Genomic DNA, 5,532 nt, shown 5'->3' with positions numbered 1-5,532 from the left:
GGGAAGCAGTCTTGTGATTCCTCAAAAAATTAAAAATAGAGCTACCATACCACCCAGGTATATCCTTTTCCCAGGTATATACCCCAAAAACTTAAAAACATGTATTCCTAGTCAGGGCACATGCCTGGGTTGCAGGCTCGATCCCCAATGGGGGTGTGCAGGAGGCAGCCAATCAATGATTCTCTCTTGTCATTGATGTTTCTATCTCTCTCTCTCTGTCCCTTCCTCTTTGAAATCAATATAAATATACTAGAGGCCCGGTGGACGAATTCATGCACCAGTGGAGTCCCTCAGCCTGGCCTGCGGGATCGGACCAAAACTGACTCTCCAACATCCCCCCAAGGGTCCCGGATTTTGCTAGAGGATTCAGGCCAGGATGAGGGACCCCACCAGTGCATGATCAGGGCTGCGGAGGGGACTGTGGAAGGGCTCCAGGGAGTGTCTGGCCCATCTCACTCAGTCCCGATCCCAGCAGCAAGCTAACCTACCAGTTAGAGTGTCTGCCCCTGGTGTCAGTGCACGTCACAGCAAGTGGTTGAGCGGCCTTAGCATATCATTAGCATGTTATGCTTTGATTGGTTGAATGGACGACTGGACGACCAGACACTTAGCATATTCAGCTTTTATTATATAGGATTTTTAAAAAAAGAATCTACAGAGCCATTGGGCTGAGATTCTGGTGTTGTTTTTTTGCAGTCACCAAAGGACATAGGTCAGGCCTTAAGCTAATAAAATTTTAGGGCGGCAGTTTCTGCCCTGAGCACACACAGTTCTGTGGGACCTTTCTTCAGCCCCACCTATGGTGGTGGGAAGCTCATGTCTATGGGAGTATGTGGATTCTCTTGAGAAGGGGAAGTTCTTACAGGGAGCACAAGAAGCTCTGAGAAGCTGTTTACTCAAGCCAGAGGGACTGCCTAGGCCACGGGAGAGGCAGGGTCACTGGGAGGTGAGTGAGCTCGTGAGACTTCTTGGCAGTACCTCTCCTTCTCTATGAGAAGATCATATATAGTGTGGCTTATTGTTTTGTTTGTTTGTTTTCTGTTTCCTATACCATCTGTTCCTCAAGGTTCCTTTTTCTATTTGTTTAGAACTCTGTTTTCAAGACCTCAGGGAAGGGTATAAATGGAAGCCCACATACTACGTCTCTATAAAAATTATAAATAAAGATAAGTTATTAATGAAATGTGTCCTACTCTTCTACCTTGACATCTATCCTATCTAATAAAGAGGGAGTATGCTAACTGACCCTCACGCCATTGCAAAGATGGCGGCGCCCACATCCAATAAGGAGGGGATATGCTAATTGACTGCCATGCCCTCAAAGATAGCATTGCCCACAGCCACAAGATGGTGGCGCCCAGTCCCCTCAGCCCTGCTGGGGCGGCAGGCGCACGGCAAGGCCAGGCCCGCCCCCAGGTGAGCCCGGCCGCTCCTCACGCCTGCCTCCGGAGTCCCCCAGTCCCCTCAGCCCCACAGCTGCCCAGGGCTGGCCCAAGGTGCAGGCAAGCCTTGGATGGCGGCAGGGCTGCCCGAGACTCAGGTAACCAGGGCCGGCTGAGGCTTGCACTGCTAGCAGTGGCAGCAGCAGAGGTGTGATGGGGCATCGCCTTCCCCTGATCACCGGGTCACCTCCCGCTCCTGAGGGCTCCTGGACTGTGAGAGGGGGCAAGCCTTGGATGGCGGCAGGGCTGCCCGAGACTCAGGTAACCAGGGCCGGCTGAGGCTTGCACTGCTAGCAGTGGCAGCAGCAGAGGTGTGATGGGGCATCGCCTTCCCCTGATCACCGGGTCACCTCCCGCTCCTGAGGGCTCCTGGACTGTGAGAGGGGGCAGGCCAGTCCCCGGGCTACTGTGGTTTGGCTGGCAGGTCTGGACATCTACCCGAGTACTTTAAGGCCAGTCCCCGGGCTACTGTGGTTTGGCTGGCAGGTCTGGACATCTATCTACTTCTCTGCCTAACTTTTATCTGACTGTTCTGCTTTCACCCCCACCTGAACTTCTCATCAATTCAGCTTTTTACTAGTACTTGCTTCTGGGTTCCACATCCCCCTTTACCTTTCACAAGTCTTGTTCATCTGCTTTCCAGCTTTCAAAATCTTTTTTGCTGTCATCTCTTCTATAATTCTTTTTGCACTGCCAGGTTTATGCTTAATTTAAAAACAAACAAACTGTCATTTTGGGAACTTTCCAGAACACTCCGTGAGAGGTGGAGGAGCAGCAGCTACCTGAGCTGCGCGCAGCAATGTGCTCTCTCCTGCTTCTCCACACCTGCCTCGGCCTGCTCACCAGCTGTCAAAAATGGTGAAAGAAACCACTTACTATGATGTTTTGGAGGTCAAACCCAATGCCACCCAGGAAGAATTGAAAAAAGGCTTGTAGGAAGCTGGCCTTGGGAAATACCACCCTGGTAAGTATCCAAATGAAGAAGAGTTTAAACATATTTCTCAAGCTTACAAAGTGCTCTCTGATGCAACGCAAAGGGGATTATATGACAAAGGAGAAGAACAAGCAATTAAGGAAGGTGGAGCGGGTGGTGGTTTTGGTTCCCCCATGGGCATCTTTGATATGTTTTTTGGAGGAAAAGGAAGGATGCAGAGAGAAAGGAGAGGTAAAAACATTGTGCATCAGCTCTCCATAACCTTAAAAGACTTATATAATGGTGCAGCAAGAAAACTAGCTCCGCAAAAGAATGTGATTTGTGACAAATGTGAAGGCCGAGGTGGTCAGAAAGGAGCAGTAGAGTGCTGTCCCAGTTGCCAAGGTTCTGGAATGCAAACAAGAATTCATCAGATAAGACTTGGAATGGTTCAGCAAATTCAGTCTGTGTGCATGGAGTGCCAGGGCCATGGGGAATGGATCAGTCCTAAAGATAGATGTAAAAGCTGCAACAGGAGGAAGATAGTTTGAAAGAAGAAGATTCTAGAAGTTCATATTGCTAAAGGCATGAAAGATGGCCAGAAGATAACATTCCATGGTGAAGGAGACCAAGAACCAGGACTGGAGCCAGGAGATATTATCATTGTTTTAGATCAGAAGGACCATGCTGTTTTCACTTGACAAGGAGAAGACCTTTTCATGTTTATGGACATACAGCTGGTTGAAGCACTGTGTGGTTTCCAAAAGCCAATAGCTACTCTTGACAATCGAACCATATTCATCACCTCTCATCCAGGTCAGATTGTCAAGCATGGAGATATCAGTGTGTATTAAATGAAGGCATGCCAATTTATCATAGACCGTATGAAAAGGGTCGCCTAATCATCGAATTTAAGGTAAACTTTCCTGAGAATGGCTTTCTTTCTCCTGATAAACTCTCTTTGCTGGAAAAACTCCTACCTGAAAGGAAGGAAGCAGAAGAGACTGATGAAATGGACCAGGTGGAACTGGTGGACTTTGATCCAAATCAAGAAAGATGGCGCCATTACAATGGAGAAGCATACGAGGATGATGAACATCATCCTAGGGGTGGTGTTCAGTGTCAGACTTCTTAATGGGGCCAGTGAATAACTCTCACTGCTGGCATTATACTGTATATACAGTAGTGAATGAGCGAAGGACTGTAATCATAATATGCTCACTACTTGCTATAGTTTTTGTTTCAATATTCAAGTATAGTAGTGTTTTAAATGTTAAAATGAAGAATAAACTCAAATTAAAAAACTGTCATTTTAGTGGACTTTTGTAAGATAGATGAAATAAATGTTTTTTTACTTTTGATTGGAATTATTAACCCTTCTTTTTCATTGGTGCCAACCTTCTTATCATTATGATGACTATAGCAAGCGACTGCATTGGGACATATGATGACAATATACTGTTTAAAATGAGAAATACTTAGAGTCTCTATATTTCATCACAGTACAAGTTTTTAAATGTTTTTCACTGACCTGATTCAATGACTGAATCATTTGGTTTATTTAAGCGCAGTAGTTAAGAAGGCTGAGTCAAATGTGGTTTGTTTTTCCAAACTTTCTAAGGAGTGTAGTAGATATTTATTTTGTGTAAACATATTCTGGCAATCTGTTTAATTTTTCATTGGGAACTACCCCCTCCCACTCTCTGTCCAAGTGTTTGAATGGACCTAGGTCTGGAAGATGCACATGATTCAGCTTGGTTAACCCTTTGAGTGCCAACCAATATCCTAGGAACTATGCTAAAATTGCCAAGGCATTTTTGCTGATTTTACAGCAGTTTAGGAAAAAAATTATGAATCGCAAGTAAATGAAGTTACATATTCAAAAACTTAAGGAAACCTTTACTACATTGACATATTTAGCAATATCATCATCACTAATAAAAGCAGACTTAGAACTGGACTCCATTTCGAAGCTTTGATAGCGCTCCCAGCACTTTTGGCGAAAGACAGGAGGAGCGCGATCGTGCTCCCCGGCACTCTAGGGGTTAAAGTATAGGTTTCACCCTCTGATTACCATGGTTGGAACTGATCCAAACCAGTTCAACCTAGCACCTAGAACTTTCATTGGAACTCTTCAGGAAGATATCATCTTTCTTAATATGGTCACTAAGCTGGGAGGCTGTAAGGCCAAAGATGCTGGTGGCCATGTTGCCCCCATGCAGGCAAATACCTGTGCATGAGTAAAGAAAAGGACACAGAAAAAATTGAGATTGAAATCTGATGATGTTGCTTGTTGCTAGAGACCCTGGGTCCATCAATGCCTGAAAAATCGGTCCTTGGACATTCTATGAACCAATGAATTTTCAGTTGTTGAAAATTAGTTTATATTGGGTTTCTGCTTTGTGAAACCATAGAGGTCATAACCAAAGTAGAATATATACAAAGCCTTAGATGTGTGTGTGTGTGTGTGTGTGTGTGTGTGTGTGTGTGTGTGAGAGAGAGAGAGAGAGAGAGAAAGAGAATATGATTTCTAAAGAAATCATTGCTCTTACTTTCTTAAGTATAAATATAAAGCCATTGTGCTTGTAGAAATAAGTAAAACTAGGTTGTTCATGTGAATATGGACTTTTTATGTGTGAATAAAATAAGAAAGCATGATGCTAGAGGTATGACTCTTGATAGAGTTTTTTTCAAAGACTTTGAGAATGATTTCATCTAACATTAACAGCTCACAGAGGAATTTCAGAGGGTAAAAAAAAAAAGTGAACATTACATGATTCCACCAGATGTGGGATAAGGGAATAATTTTAGAATTTAAATAACTAAAGAGTGTCTCTGGTGTGATTCTAATGTTTCAGTATATGCAAATTAGATTTTATATAGTGCATCGAATAATATGGCTAACAATGGAGTGAAATCTAACTTTAATTGAAAGCAGAAATAGAGGAAAGCTGGGATTGGGAAGCATAATTTCCAATTCTAACAAAAGCTGTTTACACTGTGTATTAAAAATAGGCCATAATTTTTAAAAAATCAGAGAGATCAGTAGAAAGGAATTCATTTCAAGGAATGAAAGCAGATTGAGAGACATAGGATAAAATTCTATATATTTGGCAATCATTCAAATGTAAGAGAAATTATTATGCACAATTTAAAAAATTGTTCATAACAAAGCAG

At 43.4% G+C, this 5,532-nt stretch overlaps 1 pseudogene; it reads left to right on the top strand.

Moving 5' to 3' along the window:
* Positions 1-2,285: 2,285 nt before the first annotated feature.
* LOC102434712 lies at positions 2,286-3,513 on the top strand (annotated as a pseudogene).
* The last annotated feature ends 2,019 nt before the right edge of the window (positions 3,514-5,532 follow it).

This window comes from Myotis lucifugus, unplaced genomic scaffold (assembly GCF_000147115.1).
Source record: "Myotis lucifugus unplaced genomic scaffold, Myoluc2.0 scaffold_80, whole genome shotgun sequence".
NCBI lineage: Eukaryota > Metazoa > Chordata > Mammalia > Chiroptera > Vespertilionidae > Myotis > Myotis lucifugus.
This window is presented reverse-complemented; position numbering and strand designations above follow the sequence as displayed.